Source organism: Pristiophorus japonicus, chromosome 9 (genome assembly GCF_044704955.1).
Source record: "Pristiophorus japonicus isolate sPriJap1 chromosome 9, sPriJap1.hap1, whole genome shotgun sequence".
In the NCBI taxonomy this organism is placed as follows: Eukaryota; Metazoa; Chordata; class Chondrichthyes; family Pristiophoridae; genus Pristiophorus; species Pristiophorus japonicus.
In genome coordinates, this window is record NC_091985.1 from 165,324,324 (window position 1) to 165,349,988 (window position 25,665).

At 48.6% G+C, this 25,665-nt stretch overlaps 1 protein-coding gene across 2 annotated transcripts in view; it reads right to left on the reverse strand.

The window, feature by feature from the left end:
* Positions 1-25,665, reverse strand: part of LOC139273306 (barrier-to-autointegration factor-like protein) — a 50,290-nt gene that overhangs the window by 17,897 nt on the left and 6,728 nt on the right. The window lies entirely within an intron of this gene.

The window sequence follows — 25,665 nt, forward strand, 5'->3', positions numbered from 1 at the left end:
TGATCGCCTAGAAGGACAAGGGCAGCAGGTGCATGGGAACACCACTACCTCCACGTTCCCCTCCAAGTCACACACCATTCTGACTTGGAAATTTATTGCTATTCCTTCGTCACTGGGTCAAAATCCTGGCACTCCCTCCCTAACAGCACTGTGGGAGTACCTTCACCACGCGGACTGCAGCAGTTCAAGAAGGCGGCTCACCACTACCTTCTCGGGGGCAATTAGGGATGGGCAAAAAATGCCGGCCTTGCCAGTGACGCCCGCATCCCATGAACAAATAAAAAAGTTAATCCGTGTCTGAAAAAGCAACAGTCATAATTGGTACAGGCTGTCTGAAGAAGCCTGTTATCATTTAAACTTTCAATGGACCATCACACCCATTAGCAGCCTCTGTGAATCTCCACCGGTTCTCTGCTCCTTGAATGTATCCTGGCATTTCCTTGTAGTCTGCTGTATGAGGCTTTTTCCAAGCTTGACCAGGGCAGTTTTGATGATCAGACCCAGCATATCTTCCTCTTTCTAGAGATCACATAGCTGCTGTGCTTTCTTTTTTAATTTTGAACTGCAGCAGGTGGTTTGTGTGTGGTTTAACACCTCTACTCTCAGTACAGCTCATCATTTCCTTATCTTGCCCATCAGTTGTTTTACCCCCATCCCTAACTATTGCGATTCCTTGTTGGGCATGGCCATTAAAAGTGCAAACCAAGCACAGAGGTTCATTTCTAAAGGAATAGAATCCAATTAATCAGATAGACTTACTGCTAATTTTTTTATTTTAAAGTTATATTCAACTTATATAAAACGGCCATTTTTTTATTCCGAAATAATGGCCAAAAGAAAGTCCGAAGTTTCGCCAAAATTCTTTTTCATTTTGGCGTGGAGCAGAAACACCTGGTTTTGAGGGTGGAGCTCATTTTTTGCACCGAAAAAGTGAGGCCCATTCTGCACATGTCCAAGCATTTTGGTCTCCAGGGTAACACGAGGCACAATGGGAGGAAAGTAGCTGTCTCTCTTGGGTTCCCGGGTGTGGGAGAAAGGAAATGTGGGCTGATGGCTGCTTTTATATAATTGTGTAGAGGGAATTTTACTCTGTAGCTAACCCGTGCTGTACCTGCCCTGGGAGTGTTTTGATGCTGAAACATGAACTCCCCATCTGCCAACGGCTCGCAAATGGTCTGCCGCGGCCGCCCCTATCCCTGGCCAAATGGCCCACTGCAGCAGCCACATCCCTAGCCAAATGGCCCGCTGCGACCGCCCCTATCCCTGGCCAAATGGCCCGCCGTGGCTGCCCCTATCCCTGGCCAAATGGCTCGCCATGGCTGCCCCTATCCCTGGCCAAATGGCCCGCTGAGCCTCCCCTATCCCTGGCCAAATGGCCCGTTGTGGCCACCCCTATCCCTGGCCAAATGGCCCGTTGTGGCTGCCCCTATCCCTGGCCAAATGGCCCGCCATGGCTGCCCCTATCCCTGCCAAATGGCCCGCTGAGCCGCCCCTATCCCTGGCCAAATGGCCTGCCATGGCTGCCCCTATCCCTGGCCAAATGGCCCGCCATGGCTGCCTCTATCCCTGGCCAAATGGCCCGCCATGGTTGCCCCTATTCCTGGCCAAATGGCCCAGCATGGCTGCCCCTATCCCTGGCCAAATATCCTACCGAGTGTTTTATCTCAGTAAATATTAAGTCCTAAAAATAAAATAACTTTCTTTTATAATGAAATAATTCAAAGATAATATTGCATCACTACATTCAATAGGAACATAATAAATACAGATCAACACAACAAACCAAACCAATCCTAAGTCCCCGTTAACACCGATTTCGATCGGACTCCGACTTGGTACGGTAAGGTTTTAAAAAGTGGTCCTTAAAAAAAACCCTGATTGGCGAAACTCACAAAAACAGGCAAAAATAGTGTTATGGGTGGGTTTGACCCCAGGTGACATTAGAAAAACGGTATTTAAAAAAAACGGCCGTTATCAGTTAAGGATAACATTGGCGAAAGTTGCAAAATTAAGTTAGCTCCAAGAAAATGCAGCTAAATGGTGGCGAATTTTGGGTCCATAGTACTGTGTACAGTTCTGGTCTCCATATTACAAAAAGGATTTGGAGGCACTGGAGAAAGTACAAAAAAGATTAACAAGGATACCAGAGCTGAGAGGAAACACTGAACGGGCTGAGAAAAGAAAGGACTCAGAGGTGATCAGGCTGATAAGAGGTTTTTAAAATTATGAAGAGGTTCGCAGAGAAGATATTTCCACTTGTGGGGATCCAAAACCAAGGACCAGCAATATAAGACAGTCATTAATAAATTCGATAAGGAATTCAGGAAAAACCTCTGTACTCAGTGATGAGAATGTGGAACTCGCTACCACAAGGAGTAGTTGAGGCGAATAGTATAGATGGCATTTTAAGGAAAACATAGGGAGAGAGGAATAGAAGGATCTGTTGATCAGATGCGATGAAGTAAGGTGGGAGGAGGCTCGAGTGGCATATAAACACAATAGACCTGTTGAGCTGAATGGCCTGTTTCTGTGCTATAAAATTCTAATTAAGTCCACAGGTACTGTCTAGGATATTGTCCATGCAGCCTTCTTTATGTATGAACCTTCACAATCTCCTGACTATAGGCTGGATCAATGATGTTGTGGATCAGGAATGGCCCTCTGCATTCAAAAATGACACCACACAAACGGCAGTAAGACTAGCCCAAGGCCACAGGATCCAGGAAATGTTACAGATTAGGAATTCTGCATCCCAAGCTCTAGTGTGGTTCTCCAGAGTTACACGTCTCCAGAGCCTCTCTTGGCCGATTGTGAAGTCGCAGCATCTGTTGTTTCCTAGAAAACTGCCAGAACTGGCCTAGCAGGAAGAGAGATCCAACCCCAGGATCCCCATGCAGGTCAGAAAATTGGGGGTAGAAATTGCCCCCCCACCCGAAACGGGGCGCTTCCACCCTATTTTGATGGTTTTTACAGCAGCTGCGGTTCAGGTCGAGTCTTTCGCGAAATTCCGCTTTATTTTTTTTTGATCTGGAAGTCGGTGTAAATGGGGGCGGTGACTATATCTGAGAGGCAGAAGTTGGGTGCGGTGCAGAGTCACTGCCGCGATGACGTCATCACGGCACCGCATCACCACGGCTCATCCCTTCACGTAAAGGGGAGAGACTTCGCGCTTTTTAAACTTGGGCCCACTGGGCCACCAGAGAGGGTTTCGTCCGGCCCAGCGACCTGGCTCCCCCTGTTTCCGGCCCGGACGAACCCAGGGGCATAATTGTCGGGCCGACATAGCAGTCGGCCAACAAAAAAACATGGCGGCAATGGCAGTGAGTCCTTCCCTTTAAGGGAAGCTGCACCGCCGCTGCAGAAGGCCACAGCCTCATTGGACCACCGGGGAAAAACTTGTTTTCGGGTGGGCCGAAGATTTTCCGAGGGGAATGTCGCTATCGGGGAGGGGGTTAGATTGGCGGTGTGCAAGGTGATGACATGCTTAACATTGATCGGCAGCAATGGAGTGCTAAGAGGGGGATCTGGGCACCGCTGGGAAAACTCAGAGAGTAATTGTGCTAGCAGCGACCATGCCACTAAAAGTCAACGACCATTCCACTCCGCAGCATAGCCGCCGATTTGCGGTGGTAATAGGCCTTAAGGAAAGGGACAATTTCGGCCCCCTGATGTTTTTCAAAAACACCAATCAGATTTTCAAGTATATATTTTCTCTATAAATTGGGGAATGGCTTTAAATAAAAAGTACTGCTTTCCCAACCCTCCCATCCTAAGTTACACCTCCCCATTGAGCAATTAGCAAAAAAGTATTTCTCCCTCACATCATTAGCAAAGCTTCAGTCAAATAAAACTCCATTGTATGCTGCTTAGTCCGAGCAAATGTGATTCTTAAATTTGAGGCTACAACCCTACTGACTCCTGGATCAGCAAGAGATTTTCCATTGCAAGAGAGGTTTTTCTGTATATTGCAAATGATTGGTTTCTCTTTCTGAAGTATGACACATTTGCATTTAGATATTGGGGCAGAATTTGCGGTCGATATGACGCGGTGCTCTGAGTACACTATCATACCACTGTTGAAATTGACCGCAAGTTCTGGATTTCGGCATGCATTAAATCCCGAACTTGTGATCTGTTAAGTTCCGACATGACAGATCACCCGCTGCGACTGTGAAATCCTTATTGCTGGCATAGAGTTAGGCCAATTGCCCACCAATTTTACAGCTCATGTAAACCCTTGATCAGCCATGATCTTATTAAATTTGGAGCAGGCTTGATGAGCCGAATGGCCTACTCATGCTTCTATTTCTTATGTTCTTAAACAGGCACAGGAGCCTGTTTGCAAAGCGTAAGTGGAGGGGGAACGTGCAGCAGCTTGAAATATACACCCATCATGATACAAAATCCCAACAACTCGCGGAGATACATCGGTAAAGGGTGAAAACAATCTATCAAGAATGAGAGACTGATTTAATTAACATAACTGGTGCGCAAGTCTAAAAAATCAGACATCATGTTTTATGTTTGGAGCACTGCCCCACGTGATCCCAGGTACGCTTACGTATAGTGTGCCCCTGGAATCCGTGGACCACTACGCTGTGCTCAACTCTGCAGCGAAACAGCGCAAGTTTTTGAAGGGGGCCTCTTTCTAGGCAAGTGCAAATTTTTTTCAGAGGCCGACCGTAATTTCAGGGCCAATATGCCCAGGTAAAAGGGAAGTGCTGAGGCTAAACTGAAGCTGCAGTGGTTGAATAAGGAATTTCTCAGACCAGAATCTTATTTCCTTAACAACACTTTGCAGTTCTGTGCTGCTATTTATTATTCAGATTTTGCTAATTACTTTGAAGAGGGCATCAATAGTATTAAACTTACGTAATACAAAAAGGTGCCCATGGGTTGGCATTCCAGTGGAGATAAATAGGACACAAGCTGATTTAGATAAGTTGTGAATTGGCTTGTAAATGGCAAATGTCATTAATATGAAGTTCCTGGTTATGCACATGGAGCCAAGAAACTCAAGGGGCTAGATTTTACGGTCCTTTGTGCTTCGGGGCGAAACCCGGAGCAGCGTGAAAGGCGGCATTCAGGTCTCCTGCACCCATTCGCCATCCTCCGGTCGGGTTTTGCGGCCGCGCTCAGCAGCACCGCTGGGAAGAGCTGCGCCGGGTGTGCAATGCCTCTGGTTGTGACACCGGCAGGGTATTTGGACTTTTCCTTGACCCGTCCGCCCGGAAGTATAGCCACAATGAACGCCTGGGAAATCAGTGTGGTCCAGCCATGCCGGCAGCGGCGAAGAAGGTAAAGTACTCCAACGGTAAGTGCGAGTGCTTGTTCTTTTAATTTTTTTTAGCGATTTGCGTTGTGGTGACATGGACAACGTTTTGAGAATGTTTTTGTGGGTTTTTTTAAGGTTTCCCCTCCCCAGGCCTCTCCCAGAGCGCACAAGGCCCAGCAGCTTAGTTCCAAGTTTCCCATTCTTGCACCACGAAAAGTGTACAACATCTCCCTTTGCACTGTGTCCCCTGCGCAGGGCCCAGATGCCGAAACTTCTTTACCAAAGTGCAAACTATTCCCGCCCCGAATACAGAAAAGCCTAAAATCCAGCCTCTAGTGTGTGTATTTTATTAATGGATGCCCGTTAAAAGTTACATCATGGGGACATGGTTTAGGCTAGTCACTAACCAAAGGTTCACATGCAATGGGAGATGACCATAGGGAAAGCAAAATTAAGATCACTATACCTGGGTTATGTAAAGCTTTGGCTTGTCTATACTTGCTGTATTGTATCCAGTTCTGATGCTCATGTCCGGTGATGGATATTAAGGCTGTACAGAGAGTGCAGAGCAGTAGCTCGAGGCTCTTATTTACAAGGATACGATTAGAGGGTTAGGATTATTTGCATTGAAGAAATGTAGACACATGTAATATGATCGAGCTTTTAAAATTATGAAAGAACTGGATAGTGTAGATTTGGTAAGATATTCGAAATGGAGACTGATATCGTTGCACTCGAGGGCATGTCTATAAAATATATAGGCAGATAGTCTGGTAAGATGACAAGTGTTTCTTTTCCCAGTAGGTTGTTATGTATGAATAAAGAGTCTGACTAGATACTGTGAGCTCAAAGTAAAGTGTGACATTATTACAGGTCTCCAGATTGCCTCTCCAGCCTGTGAGGCTTCCTTAAGTACAGGTGCTCCCAAGGGATTGTGGGATCCCTTGGGACCCCAGGGGATGAGCCCTCTGGTGGTTAAACAAGATATTTACAGGCTTACATGTATAACAACACTCCCCTCCAAAGTCAATAGTGTAACTATTTACAAGGTAAGTCGATCTGGAGCCTTTCTTTCCCTGGTCTCGGTGCAAATGCTGGTTTTAGTGAGTCGTTTGTTGGGCCTTCGCTGGGCTGCTGCGCAGCTGGCCTTGCTGGGCTGCCTGGTGTGGTGAGTCCTGCTGGGCTGCTGCGGGTGATGGGTTCTGCTTCATGGTCAACTGCTGTGTCGGTTGCCACTGGTGTGTGTGTTGGGGGGAGGGTCAAAAAAGGTAGGGTCTAATGTGGGTTGCTCTGGATAGTCTGTGAATCTGAGTTTGGTTTGGTCCAAGTGTTTCCTGTAGATGAGTCCATTTGAAAGTTTGACCCGAAATACCCTACTCCCTTCTTTGGCCACAACAGTGCCGGGAAGCCATTTGGGACCTTGTCCATAATTCAACACAAATACAGGATCATTAATCCCAATTTCGCGTGACACATTTGCGCTATCATGATATGTACTTTGTTGAAGCCACCTGCTCTCTACCTGTTCATGTAGATCAGGGTGGACTAACGAGAGCCTTGTCTTAAGTGCCCTTTTCATGAGCAGTTCAGTGGGAGGAATCCCAGTGAGCGAGTGGGGTCTCGTGCGGTAACTCAGCAGGACTCGGGATAGAGGAGTCTGCAGTGAGCCTTCAGTTACCCTCTTCAAGCTTTGCTTTTTGATTGTTTACACTGCTCTCTCTGCCTGACCATTGGACATTGGTTTGAACGGGGCAGATGTGACATATTTGATCCCATTGCGGGTCATGAACTCTTTGAACTCGGCACTGGTGAAGCACGGGCCGTTGTCACTCACAAGGACATCAGGTAGGCAGTGCGTGGCAAACATGGCAAACAGGCTTTCAGTGGTGACAGCGAACATGCTTGCCGACATTATCTCGCATTCAATCCATTTGGAGTATGCGTCTACAACCACTAGGAACATTTTACCCAAGAACGGGCCTGCATAGTCAACATGGACCCTAGACCACAGTTTGGAGGGCCAAGACCATAAACTTGGTGGCGCCTCCCTGGGTGCATTGCTTAACTGTGAACGTGTCACATTTGTGCACGCAGGACTCTAAGTCCGCATCGATACCTGGCCACCACACGTGGGAGCTGGCTGTTGCTTTCATCATTACAATGCCTGGGTGGGTACTGTGGAGATCACTAATGAAAGTGTCCCTGCCCTTTTTGGGTACCACTACCCGATTTCCCCACAGAAGGCAGTCTGCCTGTATAGACATTTCATCTTTGCGCCGTTGGTACGGCTTTATTTCTTCCTGCATTTTTAATGGGACACTGGACCAGCTCCTGTGAAGTACACACGTTTTTTTTTACTAAGGACAGTAAGGGGTCCTGGCTCGTCCAGGTTCTAATCTGTCGGGCGGTAACGGGTGATTGCTCACTCTCGAATGCTTCCATTACCATGACTAAATCTGCGGGCTATGCCATTTCCACCCCCGTGATGGCCAATGGCAGCCTACTAAGAGCATCAGCACAGTTTTCTATGCCTGGCCTGTGGCGGATGGCGTAGTTGTATGTGGACAATGTGAGCGCCTATCTCTAGATGTGGGCCGATGCATTCGTATTTATCCCCTTACTTTCAGAAAAGAGGGATATCAGTGGCTTGTGGTCAGTTTCCAATTCAAATTTGAGCCCAAACAGATATTGATGCATTTTCTTTACCCCTTAAACACACGCTAATGCTTCTTTTTCAATCATGCGGTAGGCCCTCTCAGCCTTAGACAGACTTCTGGATGCATAAACAACCGGTTGCAATTTCCCAGATTCATTAGCTTGTTGCAATACACTCCCTACCCCCTATGACGACGCATCACATGCTAGTACCAAACGTTTACATGGATCATACAACACAAGCAATTTGTTTGAGCATAACAGTTTTCTAGCTTTTACAAAGGCATTTTCTTGGCTTTTACCCCATACCATTCGTCTCTTTTATGCAGTAAGGCGAGCAGTGGTTCTAACAGCATGCTAAGACCCGGTAAGAAGTTACCAAAGTAGTTCAGGAGTCCTAGAAATGACCGCAGCTCCATCACGTTCTGTAGCCTTGGTGCGTCCTCGATTGCCTCCATCTTCGAATCGGTGGGCCTGATGCCGTCCACCGCAATTCTTCTCCCCAGGAACTCCACTTCAGGCGCAAGGAAAACGCACTTCGAGCATTTTAACCTGAGCCCCACGCGATTAAGCCAGCTAAGAACCGCCTCCAGGTTCTGCAGATGCTCGACTGTGTAACCAAGATGTCGTCCTGGAAGACCACGGTCCTCGGGACCGGCTTCAGTAAGCTTTCCATGATTTTCTGGAATATCGCCGTGGCTGATCGAATCCCAAACGGGCATCTGTTGTAAAAGAAGAGACCTTTGTGCGTGTTGATGCAGATGAGGCCCTTCGATGATCCCTCCAGCTCCTGAGTCATGTAGGCCGAGGTTAAGTCCAGCCTCGTGAACGTCTTTCCTCCCGCCAGCGTCGCAAAAAGGTCGTCTGCCTTTGGTAGCGGGTATTGATCCTGCAGGGAGAAACGATTGACAGTTACTTTGTAATCACCACAGATTCTGACGGTGCCGTCTCCCTTGAGGACTGGAACAATCAGACTGGCCCACTCATTGAATTCGATCGTCGAAATGATGCCCTCTCGTTGCAGCTGGTCCAGCTCAATCTTCACCCTCTCTCTCATCATGTGCAGTACTGCTCTCGCCTTGTGATGGATGGGTCGCGCCCCCGGAATTAGGTGGATCTGCACTTTTGCTCCTTGGAACTTCCCGATGCCTGGTTTGAACAGCGAGGGAAACTTGTTTAGGACCTGGGCACACGAAGTGTCGTCGACTTACGAGAGCGCTCGGACATCGTCCCAGTTCCAGCGTATCTTCCCCAGCCAGCTCCTGCCGAGCAGTGTGGGGCCATCGCCCGGTTCCACCCAGAGTGGTAACTTGTGCACTGCTCCGTTGTAGGAGACCTTTACAGTAGCACCGCCGATTACGGGAATCAGTTCCTTTGTGTAAGTTCTCAGTTTAGTGCGAATGGGAGTCAGGACTGGCCTTGAGGCCTTGCTACACCACAATTTATCGAAAGTCTTTTTGCTCATAATGGACTGGCTCGCGCCCGTGTCCAGCTCCATTGACACCGGGAGTCCATTTAATTCAACCTTCACCATTATCGGGGGATACTTTGTGGTAAATGTGTGCACCCCATATACCTCTGCCTCCTCGGTCCGAGGCTCTGACCTGCCGTGGATCTGTTCTCCTCTGCAACATGGTGGTTTTCAGGATTAGCAGGGTTTGCAGCTCGCCTGCACATACGTTGGAGATGTCCCATTGTTCCACAGCCCTTGCAAACATACCCTTTGAAGCGGCATGAATGGAAACCATGATCACCCCCACAGCGCCAACAAGGTGTTAATGGCCTTGCATTCATCACCCTTGATGGTGGACTCTGAGACATCTGTGGACGTGTACCTGCAGGCATGTGAGGCCTGCCCTGTAGTTATGATTCGAAAACAATATTACTTTGTTCACAGTACTTGTGGCAGTACTCGTGTGCTGAGAGGTTTGCTTGGTATTGTCACTGGTGGTGATGAACGCCTGGGCTATCGCTGTGGCTTTACTCAAGGTTGGGGTCTCTACAGTCAAAAGTTTGCGAAGTATTACTTCATAGCCAATGCCAAGTACAAAGAAGTCCCTGAGCATGTGCTCCAAATGTCCTTCAAATTCGCAATGTCCTGCAAGGCGTCTTAGCTCGGCGACATAGCTTGCCACTTCCTGGCCTTCAGACCTCTTGTACGAGTAGAACTGGTAGCTCGCCATCAGAACGCTTTCCTTCGGGTTCAGATGTTCACGGACCAGTGTGGACAAGTCATCATACGATTTCTCTGTGGGGTTTCACTGGAGCAAGCAAATTTTTCATGAGGTCATACGTTGGTGTCCCACGAACGGTGAGGAGAATCGCCCTTCGTTTGGCAGCATTCACTTCTCCTTCCAGCTCGTTGGCCACAAAGTATTTGTCAAGTCGCTCCACGAAGGTTTCCCAATCATCTCCCTCCGAAAATGTCTCCAGGATGCCCATTGTTCTCTGCATTGTTACGGTGCGGTTCATCATCTGTATCTCATCGCCAGTTGTTATGTATGAATAAAGAGTCTGACTAGATACTGTGAGCTCAAAGTAAAGTGTGACCGTAGTCTTTTATTACAGGTCTCCAGAGTGCGTCCCCAGCCTGTGAGGTCTCCTTAAGTAAGGTGCTCTCAAGGGATTGTGGGATCCCTTGGGACTCCAGGGGATGAGCCTTCTGGTGGATAATCAAGGTATTTGAAGGTTTACATATATAACAGTTGTTGCCCTCTGGAACAGGTTACTGATGGAACTGGTAAATATGGGTATGCTATAGTCCTTTAAGTATCTTGGCAATTGCCTGAAGAAGGATGCCATTGCGGTGCATCATGGATGTATGGATTAGTTAAGTTCTGTCATATCAGAGAGAATCACGGTCTCCTACTTGCTTATCAAGCTGGCACGGAAATATACCATATTCTCCTGAAATGGGCCACAGCTTTATTTTTTCTCTCAAACAGGGTGAAAGGATGCAAAATTCATGAGAACCCCTCCCCGCCCCAGGGTTTGGGCTCATTCGAAAGGACATTTAATTTGGGACTATCTACTGGAAAGTTTGGAACCCTAAAGTGCTTATGGAAGAAACTACGAACTTTAATTGAATTCTGGACTTTTAAAAGACAAATTCAAGGCTGTGGGCGAGCCTAAAGAACTAACAGGAGACAACTTGATTATTGGAATCGTCTGGGTGTTGGGACTAAGTTAACTTGTCTGGAGAAATGGGTATTCGAGAATCCTTCTCCACAAGAGACATTAACATTACAACAAATAACCCAGAGATAGCCAACCATCAACCTGAATCTGGAAAACCATTTCAGCATATACATCACAAAGAGACTCAATCCAGCCTGTATGCAGAAAACTAAGCACAAAAGGACATTGCGATTACCAAGCTAATATTTCCATCAGGAAACAGTTTACGAACATTAACCCACCCAAAACATATTAACTTTTAACGAGCCCGCCAAAATATTACAGAGAAGTCAAGCCTGCCAAAGTTAAACAAAGAATTCTGAACTGATTTGGTGCCAAGATTAGAACAACTCAAACTGTATAACTGGCCACCTGTTTCAACAGAGGGTATGCCATATTGCTCATGCTATACTACGACTATGTCATCAAGACAAGGAGAGAAACCAACGCAACAGTTGTAAACTAACTTCTCCAGCCTCGAAGTCCTGAAGGAAGATCACCACCATCGCGGCAGCAACCAACCACAACCAACGTGGTATCAACGGAAAACCACCACGATCGACCAAACTCGAAACAAAACTCCAACGGGAAAAAAACGAAGAATCGAAAAGTTTCCACTCTACAATCTAAGGCGTGACTACCAACAGGTGAAAACATTAACTAAAGAGACTTTGAACCTATTTCTAATGAAGGAAACCGCGTACTGACCCCATAGATCCAAAACGCACCTTACCGCATCAGCGGACTCAACCCAACTGAAGATTGCGCAGCTAAAAGTCTTCGCCGACGTTCGGGGTACGGCAAGCAGAACCTACAGATTTCAATGAACCCCGAAATCGCGAAATACCGCTAACTGACCATAAAGGATTGGTAAGCATAGTCCCTGCCTGCCCTGGAGTCTAACCTAGCTAGAATTATGTATTGGGAGGTGTAATTTTGCTGTACCCCCCCTTTGAATGTGTAATGTATTGTTCTTTATTAGAGTGATTATAAGTTTGACATTGTATTTTCTCGTCTGCAATAAAATCAGAGTTCTTTTGCATCGAACCAGTTGTCCTTTGCACTTTGTCACATCCCCCAAATAAATCCAGAGTCTAGAACCCAAGGGAGTGGGAGCGATTCGAACCGCTCAAGTTGGTCAGAGATGAACCTGACCCCCGGGACCACCCCCTTAATAAAATGGCGACCGCGGCAGGACTCTGGTACAAGGGGTGTGATGTGGAGAGTGCTGGTTTGGGGCAAAGAACCAAGATGGGAGAGTGGATTTCCTCCTATGTGTATAAGAAAGTGCATGTCACTAAAGAATGGGTGCTTAGTCTATTGCGCGCTGAGCGTCCAGTGGACGCTGCAGCCCATTGGACAGCAAGCAAGGATCACAAAGAAGCAGTAGAGATGGCAATTTGGTTGGTCTGTCTTCAGCGACAGGTCCAACTCCGAGACAAAACCAATCAGACACTACAGGCAGAGTTATGGGAATGCGCAGAGAACTATCAGGAAAGGGTTATGTCAGAAGATTATGGAGAGAACTCCGTAAGCTAAAACAGGAAAGGACCCAGATAATGGAAAGGTTTAAAAACAGTCAGGACTATTTTCAATGTCAGGTTACCGAGGCCAAAAATAATGAAAAGTCACTGAGGGAGGAAAGCACTCGCCTCACCCTACAAGTAAAAGAGCTCCAGGAAAAGTTAAAAGATGTGCAGGCAGCGTATAAAGTAGCTAGCACTAATGGGTTTGAATCGGGAGACTACGGTCCCTGCCAGCAACAAATCAAAAGTTTAAACCTTGCTCTGTCCAAGGCAAAAGGCATGGTATGCCTAATAAGCCCGGGCACGGCCCAGGTAAGGCTGGAAGGAGGAAACTACCCGGCCACCACCTGTGGCACCACTAACTACACCGGTTCAGCAGCAGGAGGGGCAAATCAGTTGCGGGGAGGACAGGGATAGTGAACCACCACCACCACCTGTGGCTCCGAGTTTCAGCTCGGCTTGGCAGCAGGGGGGAGAGGTAGACGAGCCAGAACAGGGAGAGCCAGAACCAGGGCCCATGTGCCTGGTCCGGCAACAGAAGTTTGGCCCACCCACCCTTGCCGGGGGTCCAGGGCCCCTGGAAAATCAGTTTGTGGTCTCCCACACTCCCCACCAGCTTAGGGCTATGATAAGCCACCTGGGAAAGCTAACTCCAAAGGGAGACCCCTCGGTTCACTTTATGGAGGTGGAACAGGCGGGGGATATTAATGGGTGCGACGATGTAGAAATGGCAAAGATGCTTCTCCTATCCCTGGACCGCAAGCAGTACCAATCCCTCTCTAATGAGAGCAAAAGGGGACGGAAAACACTTGCTGCCGTCCAGAAAGACATTTTAGAAGCTATGGGCTGCAATGACGGAAGTCCCTTCTCCAGAGTGGAGAAAACGGTGCAGCTCGCAGGGGAAACCCCATAGGCTTTCGCAGACCGACTGTGGCCTGTGTACCAGAGCGCCTGTAGTGGGGACATTGACAGAGATCACTTAAGCCCGGATGAATTGGCACACTGGCTCCAAAGCCTAGTAGCCATCAGTTTACCCCGAATAAGAACCAAGGCTGAGGCCTGGTTCGACCCATGAGATCCCCAAGTCACTGAACAAGGAGTGCTTAAGCAACTGACCCTAGCTTACAGAAACGGCAGAGGGACGGAAGAGTTCCAACAAAAGGGAAGGGTTCACGAAATCCGACCTAACCAAGACAAGAGGGAATGGCGCCACGATGGGGGGCAACCCCTCCGATACAAAATGTACCTGCTTCGGGTGCGGAAAAAGTGGGCACTGGAGAAAGGATTGTAGAAATCCTTGGAAAAGTAGAGCAGGAAAGAATTCTCCAGCCCCTGCCCAAAAGGGCCAAGACAGATAAGCCAGTCCCTCCCCACTCATTCAATACTTTCCTAACCGCACTCCGGACCATGTTAAATGGCCCTGGGAAGGTAGCCACCGCCACCGGTACCGAAATCCCATCTGACCCCTCCCAATCAAAACCGTGACTAGGACAGGCACAGCCTGTCCACCTGTGTTTCCTGGAGTATGATGCGTGGAGGAGACCGACCGTTCAGATGGAAGTGGAAAAGGTGAAAGGGACTTACCTGCTGGACATCGGTGCCTCAAGCACCCTTGTCTACGCAGCCAACCCCGCCGCCTCACCTCTGTCTAACGGTGTCCCCTACAGCTTGGTGGGTTTCACGGGCACTGAACAGACTGGCTCATTCTCCGTTCCGCTCTCCATTCATTTAGGTACACTCCACACTAAATGGACTTGTGTCCTGATGAAATGGGAACAGGAAGGGAGAGGGATCCTGGGGGCTGACTTCATCCTAGGCCACGAGATCCTAGTGGATTTAAGAAACCACTGTCTTTGGGGGTCAGTCTGTACGGCACAGGAGAGTGAGGTCATGGTTATCCCGGGAAAACAGGGAAAAGGGACGGTGTGCACCATGAAGCCAAAGGAGGGTTACGACCTTGAATCACTGGTCAGTAACATCCCTGCAGAATATCAAGAATATGTGAGGAAAAACCTTGCAGCTTTTGCCACTCACAAACACGACTGTGGGAAAATAAATGGGGCCGAGGTTAGCATAGATGGGGATCCCATGACCCGACCACAGAAACAGTACAACTTCCCCAGGGAGGCGGAGGCAGACATGGAAACAGCCTTGGGTTCTTTAGTTAAACAGGGGGTATTGAGACCAATAGATATCCATGTGAACTCTCCATTGTGACCGGTTAAGAAACCGGACAACTCCTGGAGAGCCACAGTGGACTATCAAGTACTCAACTGTAACATCTCCACCTGTGCACCCACCACTGCTGCTGTCACCGACCTCATTGGAAGTATCCCAGCCTCCGCGACCACCTTCATGGTGCTGGGTATTTCCAACGGGTTCTGGTCCATACCTTTAAGAAGGGAAGATCAGTACAAGTTTGCTTTTACCTTTAACCTTTAAAGGACAGCAATACACTTGGAACTGTCTCCCTCAGGGCTTCCACAACAGCCCCAGTATTTTCCATCAGTGTATGGCCAACTGTTTAAAGAACTTCAGCAGACCCCAGCAGCTTGTACAGTATGTGGATGACCTGCTCCTGTTCACCGATGAGGGGGAGACGCATGGCCCACTGCTGGCTGAACTGCTGGAGCTGCTGAAAGAAGAGGGATTTAAAGTAAACCCCCAGATCGGCCTGAAGGAAGTAAAATTCCTGGGACTGGCTGTGCGCGCTGGGGAAAGAGCCATTGACAAAGCTAGAAGGGAAGCAGTGCAGAAGTTACTCGCCCCCAACACAGTAACAGGAGTAAGATCTTTTCTAGAGCTAACCGGGTACTGCAGAGATTTATTTGAGGATTATGCAGCCGCCGCAGCCCCTCTGCTCCGACTCCTACACAAGGGAGTGGAGTGGGAATGGGACAAAGGCTGCGAGGCAACATTTATCTAACTCAAGAAAGACCTGCAGACCTGCCAGCTCTAGGGACCATCGATGGAGGTAAAGAGTTTTCCCTGGAGGTAGCTGCTGGTGGGGACAGCCTGAGTGCAGTACTGCTCCAAGAGCGGCACGGCCGACTGAGACCAGTGGCCTACTCCACCAGGATACTCACGGATGTGGAGAAAGTATACTCCAACTGTGAGCGGCACCTCCTAGCCACTCACTGGGCTATGAAAAGATCACTGATCTTCACAGAGGGGGTCCCCATCACACTCCTTACCATACACCCCCCCAAATGCTCCTGGACGGGAGAATCAAGGAAGGGACAGTGAGCAGTGCCCGCATTGCTCGCTGGACTCTGCTCCTCTCCCAAATGGACCTAAGGGTAAAGGGTCTCTACAAGCCAAGACTCGCAGCCAACATGATTTATTCAGGGACAGGCCACCGGTGTTCCGTAGAAGGGGTATGGGAGATTAACATAGGCTTTCGAGCTGGGTTACACCCCACAGGCCGAGAGATCTATGGGGACGGTTCAAGCACGGTATCTACAGGTGAACGACTTACAGGCTGCGGAGTTTATGACCCCGAGGCAGGTATTGCCCTGGCGATTAAACTCCCCAGTACAATGAGTGCCCAGCACGCTGAACTGCCTGCGGTGCTATACGTAGTCACACTCCCCGAAGAATTCCTTACACCATATACGATTTGCTCAGACAGTATGTTCACATGCAATTCGTGTACGGAGTACCTGGCTATTTGGTCCCGCTGTGGATACACATCCGCAGACGGGAGACTCCTGGCAATTAAGCCCCTACTGGAAAAGATCATGAAAGCCGTAGGGGAGGAAGGGAATATCTATATACATAAGGTGAAGGCACATTCCACCACAGAACCCTGTAGCGAGGGAAACCAGCAGGCTGACATGTTAGCCAAGCAAGGGGCCCACACGGGCAAGCTCTGGGATCAGTACAACCTAGGACCCATCGCAGCAGTCAGGGGCAGGTTTGGGATGGCAGGGAAGGCAGGGATAGCTTTGCCCCCGGACCTAAAAACGGTCCAGACCCAAGACCCCGTCCTCAAAACTGTCCTGAACACGCTAGCTAAAGGGGAAAGGATCGACGGCCCGTACAGCACCGCAGCAATTGCCATTAAAGAAGGCATGCTGTTCAGGGGGGAGCAATGAGTAGTAGAACATAAGAACATAAGAATTAGGAACAGCAGTAGGCCATCTAGTCCCTCGAGCCTGCTCCGCCATTCAATAAGATCATGGCTGATCTGGTCGTGGACTCAGCTCCACTTACCCGCCCTCTCCCCGTAATCCTTAATTCCCTTATTGGTTAAAAATCTATCTATCTTTGACTTGAAAACATTCAATGACCTAGCCTCAACTGCTTCCTTCGGCAGAGAATTCCACAGATTCACAACCCTCTGGGAGAAGAAATTATTTCTCAACTCGGTTTTAAATTGGCTCCTCTGTATTTTGAGGCTGTGCCCCCTAGTTCTAGTCTCCCCTACCAGTGGAAACAACCTCTCTGCCTCTATCTTGTCTATCCCTTTCATGATTTTAAATGTTTCTATAAGATCACCCCTCATCCTTCTGAACTCCAACGAGTAAAGACCCAGTCTACTCAATCTATCATCGGAAGGTAACCCCCTCATTTCTGGAATCAGCCTAGTGAATCGTCTCTGTACCCCTTCCAAAGCCAGTATATCCTTCCTTAAGTAAGGTGACCAAAACTGCACGCAGTACTCCAGGTGCGGCCTTACCAATACCTTATACAGTTGCAGCAAGACCTCCCTGCTTTTGTACTCCATCCCTCTCGCAATGAAGGCCAACATTCCATTCGCCTTCCTGATTACCTGCTGCACCTGCAAACTAACCTTTTGGGATTCATGCACAAGGACCCCCAGGTCCCTCTGCACCACAGCATGTTGTAATTTCTCCCCATTCAAATAATATTCCCTTTTACTGTTTTTTTTCCCCAAGGTGGATGACCTCACACTTTCCGACATTGTATTCCATCTGCCAAACCTTAGCCCATTCGCTTAACCTATCCAAATCTCCTTGCAGCCTCTCTGAGTCCTCTACAGAACCCGCTTTCCCACTAATCTTAGTGTCATCTGCAAATTTTGTTGCACTACACTCTGTCCCCTCTTCTAGGTCATCTATGTATATTGTAAACAGTTGTGGTCCCAGCACTGATCCCTATGGCACACCACTAACCACTGATTTCCAACCGGAAAAGGACCCATTTATCCCGACTCTCTGCTTTCTGTTAGCCAGCCAATTCTCTATCCATGCTAATACATTTCCTCTGACTCCACGTACCTCTACTGCAGTAACCTTTTGTGTGGCACCTTATCGAATGCCTTTTGGAAATCTAAATACACCACATCCATCGGTACACCTCTATCCACCATGCTCGTTATATCCTCAAAGAATTCCAGTAAGTTAGTTAAACATGATTTCCCCTTCATGAATCCATGCTGCATCTGCTTGATTGCACTATTCCTATCTAGATGTCCCGCTATTTCTTCCTTAATGATAGTTTCAAGCATTTTCCCCACTACAGATGTTAAACTAACCGGCCTATAGCTACCTGCCTTTTGTCTGCCTCCTTTTTTAAACAGAGGCGTTACATTAGCTGCTTTCCAATCCGCTGGTACCTCCCCAGAGTCCATAGAATTTTGGTAGATTATAATGAATGCATCTGCTATAACTTCCGCCATCTCTTTTAATACCCTGGGATGCATTTCATCAGGACCAGGGGACTTGTCTACCTTCAGTCCCATTAGCCTGTCCAGCACTACCCCCCTAGTGATAGTGATTGTCTCAAGGTCCTCCCTTCCCACATTCCTGTGGCCTGCAAATTTTGGCATGGTTTTTGTGTCTTCCACTGTGAAGACGGAAGCAAAATAATTGTTTAAGGTCTCAGCCATTTCCACATTTCCCATTATTAAATCTCCCTTTTCATCTTCTAAGGGACCAACATTTACTTTAGTCACTCTTTTCCGTTTTATATATCTGTAAAAGCTTTTACTATCTGTTTTTATGTTTTGCGCAATCTATCTTCCCTTTCTTTATTGCTTTTTTAGTCATTCTTTGCTGTTGCTTAAAATATTCCCAATCCTCTAGTTTCCCACTAACCTTGGCCACCTTATACACATTGGTCTTTGATTTGATACTTTCCTTTATTTCCTTGGTTATCCACGGCTGGTTATCCCTTCTCTTGTCGCCCTTCTTTTTCACTGGAATATATTTTTGTTGCGCACTATGAAAGAGCTCCTTAAAAGTCCTCCACTGTTCCTCAATTGTGCCACCGTTTAGTCCTTCTTTCCAGTCTACTTTAGCCAACTCTGCCCTCATCCCACTGTAATCCCCTTTGTTTAAGCATAGTACGCTCGTTTCTGACACAACTTCCTCATCCACAATCTGTATTACAAATTCAACCATATTATGATCACTCATTCCGAGAGGATCTTTTACTAGGAGATCGTTTATTTTTCCTGTCTCATTACACAGGACCAGATCTAAGATGGCTTGCTCCCTTGTAGGTTCTGTTACATACTGTTCTAACAAACAATCCCGTATGCATTCTATGAATTCCTCCTCCAGGCTACCCCGTGCGATTTGATTTGACCAATCGATATGTAGGTTAAAATCCCCCATGACTACTGCCGTTCCTTTTTCACATGCCTCCATTATTCCCTTATTACCCGCCCCACCGTGAAGTTATTATTTGGGGGCCTATAAACTACACCGACCAGTGACTTTTTCCCCTTACTATCTCTAATCTCCACCCACAATGATTCAACATTTTATTCATTGGAGCCAATATCATCCCTCACAACTGCCCTGATATCATCTTTTATTAACAGAGCTACCCCACTTCCTTTCCCTTCTTGCCTATCTTTCTGAATCGTCAGATATCCCTGTATGTTTAATTCCCAGTCTTGGCCACCCTGCAACCATGTTTCTGTAATGGCCACCAAATCATACCCATTTGTAATGATTTGTGCCGTCAACTCATTTACTTTATTTCGAATACTGCGTGCATTTAGGTAGAGTGTTTTCATCCTAGTTTTTAAACCATGATTTTTAGTTTTGACCCCTCCTGCAGCCCTTTTATATTCAGTGGCCCTTTTTGATTCTTGCCTTTGGTTTCTCTGCCCTCCACTTTTACTCATCTCTTTTCTGTCTTTTGTTTTTGTCTCCTTTTTGTTTCCCTCTGTCTCCCTGTATTGGTTCCCATCCCCCTGCCATATTAGTTTAACTCCTCCCCAACAGCACTAGCAAACACTCCCCCTAGGACATTGGTTCCGGTCCTGCCTAAGTGCAGACCGTCCAATTTGTACTGGTTCCACCTCCCCCAGAACCTGTTCCAATGCCCCACGAATTTGAATCCCTCCCTGTTGCACCACTGCTCAAGCCACGTATTCATCTGTGCTATCCTGCGATTCCTACTGACTAGCACGTGGCACTGGTAGCAATCCCGAGATTACTATTTTTGAGGTCCTACTTTTTAATTTAGCTCCTAGCTCCTCAAATTCGTCTCATAGGACCTCATCCCTTTTTTTAACCTATGTCGTTGGTACCAATGTGCACCACGACAACTGGCTGTTCTCCCTCCCTTTTTAGAATGTCCTGCACTCGCTTGGAGACATCCTTGACCCTTGCACTAGGGAGGCAACATACCATCCTGGAGTCTCGGTTGCGGCCGCAGAAATGCCTATCTATTCCCTTTATGATTGAATCCCCTATCACTATCGCTCTCCCACTCTTTTTCCTGCCCTCTTGTGCAACAGAGCTAGCCACGGTGCCATGAACTTGGCTGCTGCTGCTCTCCCCTGATGAGTCATCTCCCTCAACAGCACTCAAAGCAGTGTATCTGTTTTGCAGGGGGATGACCAGATGGGACCCTTGCACTACCTTCTTTGTACTACTCTTCCTGCTGGTCTTCCATTCCCTAGTTGGCTGTGGATCCTTCTCATGCGGTAATACCAACTCACTACACGTGCCACTTATGTCATTCTCAGCATCGTGGATGCTGCAGAGTGAATCCACCCTCAGCTCCAATTCCGCAACGCGGTCCGTCAGGAGATGGAGGCGGATACACTTCTCACACACGTAGTCGTCAGGGACACCGGAAGTGTCCCTGAGTTCCCACATGGTACAGGAGGAGCATATCACGTAACCAAGCTCTCCTGCCATGCCTTAACCCTTAGATAGGTAACAACAATGTTACAGTTTACTTACTGATATAAAAAAGAAAAAGAAAAGCTACTCACCAATCACCAGCCAATCACTTACCCCCTTGGCTGTGACGTCACCTTTTGATTCCTTTCTACTTCTTTTTTGCCTTCTCTCCCCGCTGTAGCTGCACAAGCTGGGCCTTTTATAGGCCTCACCTCGCACCTCGAGCTCCCGCCTCTGATCTGCCGCCGCCTCTCACAGCCGCTGGGCCTTTATAGGCCGCTCCGACACTGCTCCCGCCTCTCGCCAACTGCCGCTGCCTGTGGAACACCCGCTGGGCCTTTTATAGGCCGCTCCGACACTGCTCCCGCCTCTCGCCAACTGCCGCTGCCTGTGGAACACCAGCTGGGCCTTTATATGCCGCTCCGACACTGCTCCCGCCTCTCGCCAACTGCCGCTGATGTTGTAATAAGGATGCACCCGAGGCGCGGGAACAAATTACCGGGTGACAGAGTGGCGGCTGCTGGTACCGGGGGCTGTCTCTCTCTCTCCTTCACAGGCCCAAGGCGCACCGGCGGCATCGGAAATCCGCCGAATAACTTACAGCTTCCCCACCAACCTCGAGAGAACACGACGACACCAAAGCGCTTCCCAATCCCAAATAAAAATCGGTTAACAACACCGGAGAGAATTAAATAGTACCGCAACAACACCGGAGAGAATTCCTCCAGCTGGCCCACGAGCAGGACACCCCGGACCTGAGACCACTTGGCAATGAGTGGAACAGGCAGGGTGGTGGCCAGGACTCAGGGAAGACGTCCGCGAGTTCTGTGCTAGCTGTCTGGTGTGCGCGGCTAACAATCCCGATCCCCAGAAAAGAAAGGTGTCTATGGGACATATCAGGAGGGTAGAGGGACTCTGGCAGTCGATCCAAATCGATTACATCAGGCCCCTTCCCACTGCCAGGGAGGCTACAAGTACTGCCTAGTATTGGTGGATGTATTCACCAAATGGGTGGAAGCCTTCCCATGCTGAACAGCCACTGCCCTGGGAACAGCTAGGATCCTAGTCAGTGAAGTGTTCCCTCAATGGGGACTACCACAATACGCGGAGTCCGACCAAGGGAATCACTTCACCAGGCAGGTGATGCAGGAGAACCTTAAGGTACTTGGCATCAAAGGAAAATTACATGTTGCCCACAGCCCGCAGTCATCCGGGCCTGTGGGGCGTTTAAACCATACTATCAAAGAAAGGCTGCGCAAAGAGTCAGGGGACTCACCCAAAGTGTGGGCAGAGGTCCTACCACTGGTCCTCATGGGGATCCGGGCCAGCCAGTCAAAGAGCACGGGGTGCTCCCCGTACGAACTCATGACCGGCAGAGCCATGCGGACCCCCACCCATGTGTTAGACCTGGTACTCACGGAAGGTCAGCTTAGGGAAGCGAACTGGGACAGCTTTGTCAGGAATCTGTTTGAACACCTTAAACAGATTCACTGGCAGGCTGCTAACAACATGGGAAAACAGCATCGGAGCAACTGACTGCTGCTAGAGCCCCGCAAACACCACGAATGGGAGATAGGGGACCAGGTTAAGGTAAGGAACTACGCTAGAGTAGGGGCCTTTGAAGCACTGTACATGGGACTGTACCACATTGTCGACAAAGCAAGCTCCATGGTCTATGCCATAAAACTACCCCGCTGTACAAAGTGGTTCCACATAAATCAGTGCAAACTTTTCAACACAGGGGCTGCAGAAAAACGTAAGGAACAGCCAAAACCTGTATACTGTACTAAAGATAGGGACCCCCAGCCAGCAGCCCGACTGTGGAAATCCCACAGGGGACATGGCAGACCCACAGACTGCACCTAGAGGGGCGGTGGACTGTGTTACTGGAGGAGCTGTCCGCCCAATCATTTGGGACTCGGACGCACCCCCAGCAGCCGGAGCCTTAAGAAGGACTCCCCGTACACCACGGCCAAAGACGCCGTGGTCACCAGCACTCCAATTTGAATGGTTCAGCCCCGGGAGAGGGACCAGCCGCAAAAGGGTACCTAAGGTCAGAGACCAGCCCACAAGCAGGGACATCCAGCCAGTAGCGTTGGACAATGAGGGACCCTCAGAAGTGATAGCGGTGGACTAGCCACCAAGTGGGAGTCTCCAGCCCGTAGCCCTCAAGCAGGCAGAATCCCCAGGGGAGGAAAGGAACCAGGCAGCCACCCCCAAAGGAGCGGTGTGCTGCAGCACCGGAGGGGACTTTCCCCCGATAGTATGGGACTCGAATCCACGTCCGGTCAGGACACTCCGGGTCCGGCGGTGCAGGCCGACCTATTACCGACCTCGCTGGACACTCAGCGGAAGGAAGGAAGGCAGGAATTAACCTGGCCACCTGGAGACAGGTGGCAGATGTACATATATAGTACGATATGAATATAAGAATGTTTAGTGAGTAATTTAGAATAGTGTAAAATTATCTGTGTAATGATATGTATGTATGTATTAAGTTAACTGGGATAAGGAAAAGAATCTACCTGTGCAGGTGCGAAAAGAAACACAGGCCGGGGAATACCCGGGAGTAAAAAGAATCTACCGGCTTGGCTATTAAGGAAGCACCGGTGAGATAACAAGTAAAACGGCTGAGAAATAAAAGTTAGAAGCAGACAAAAGTCCACAAGGAACTGAATAAGACAGCCAGTCGATTAAAGACTATGAGCCCAATTTGGAATTTGGTCACCTTTGTCAAGCCAGAGAACTTTCTCAGGGCTAGACAATCTGTTTTATGTGCCCCTACAGGAAAGAGAGCAGCATGAGAAGGATCCTATTCCTGCTCGCCCTGATAGGGATGAGCAGCGGCGACCAAGGAGACGTGGAAGAATCCCTCATTTACGGGTGTTCAGGAGGAAGAGCACCGATCGTAACCGCCGGGGTGGCACCCCAGGCGTGGAAGAACTCGCCGTTTACGCCCACGAGGGAAGATGGTCAGGGTGGCTGGGATCTAACTCTACCCGCTACTCCAGCCAGTAAGGTTTTACCTACGGGGAGGCCTCAGTTCCATGCCCCTGGATATGGATTATCGCTGCCCGAGTCAGTGTTACAGAGGGAAAGCCTGTATGTTTGACTTGCAAAGGAAACATTCCCCTGGGAAGATGGTGCTTGCTCAGAAAACTCAGCAAGGACGCATGGGACCAGGAATCGGACTGGGAAAGACTCGGTAATGATACATACCGCACCATCACAGGGACACAGGGAGACGGGGAGGAGTAAAAGTGTCTTGGGACAAATGGTGGGAATCCGAACAAGGAATCTATGTTTGCATGTGGGGATCAGAGAATATTTGTCCCGCAGGCATATCGATCACCTTTGCCAGGCAATGGCAAGATGAAGGGGAAGGGCTGGAGTGAGAATCTAGCCTACACGGGTGCGCGGTCCCATACTCCTCACTCCCAATTAACGCCACCGAACTAAGAGCACACATTAAGAAACCCCTGCTCACAACTCCGCCAATACGCACATTAATAGAAAGGTGTCCTCCCACCACCAAGGGACCAGGGAACGGATTAGTATTGGTACCGACCGAAAAGGTGTTATACCAGGGGGTACATTATGCAGTAGCTTCAGTCATTTTAAACCTTACCAAGGTACACCTACCTGCATGGTGACCGAAGGAAACAGAGCTGCTATACCAGGCCCTACTTAGAGACATGTTCAAGAAATTTTATGAGTTAGACTTTGGAAATGTAGACAAAGCAGACCTATACACCCTAAACGCTAAGGACACCATGGGCTCGGGGAGACCTAGAAGGGGAATCATAAAGGACGTTTTCACTGCCTACAATACAGGATCCTCTGTAATAAATAGCCTAGATGACATAGCACTACAAACACAGATAAACAGTTTAAAGAACCAATTGAGGAAAATCCTGAAACAAGAGAACACAGTAGTAGGTTCAGAACTATATGAGGACCAGGCTATGACTGTCCATTTAAAAGAAATAGTGGCTGAGCTGGAAAAACATGCACAGACAGTGAATGTACTCATACGGGAGGATAGAAACGCTTCGGACCAGGTTGCACAGAATGAGGTGTGCGTACTGTACGGGGCATGGTTGTTGGGCGAGGGCCACAACAACCTGGAGGATTTAAAACAAGGTGTAGTCCCCTCTTGGATCAGGAACAAGCACCTCGCAGCCCTCCACCCGTACAGCAATTCACTAAGCCCGTGCCAGCTCCGCTTAGCTTCTGAAGCCTACCCTCTCCCAGTAGACTGTGGGAAATCTAACCACACCATTATGGGAATCATACTAAGGATGCCGGTCATGGGTGGGACAGCCCGACCTGCACCTGTATACTGAGTGGAGAACATTGGAGTTATTCAGGAAGGTGCACACATTAGTTTCGCAGCGGTTCCACCCTATATCATAAAGTGGGAGCACGCTGTAACGGGTACTGACCTCTCCGGGTGCCCCCAGTACTTGAGTGCCCATTCAAAGTCACAGCGTGGGTTTAAAGCTGCTGGCGCACAGCCTATTAACTGCACCATGGAGGTAATGACACAAGACCATGTCCCTCCACAGGTAACATACATAGGGGGTGGGACATATTGTGTCACCACCAGTGCGCCCCACTACCAACACGGACACTTCTGGTGTCCGGTGAGTGACAGCAGTTTTTGCTTCAAACCTGAGGCATCAGTTCAAGTGGCCTAGGAACGGATTGTCCCCATTCCTGAACCCTCCACTGTCCACCTCACTGTGAAGGAAAGCATTACAAACCTGCAGGATTATGTTGTACATTTTGGCTATGCAATCCTCCCTCTACCCGAACATCTTAACGCTCTGCTAAAAGCTGTAATTATCTCACAAAAACACTTCTACAATCTAGAACAGAGAACCATTGAAATAGGGAAAAAGATTCTCGAGATCACCAT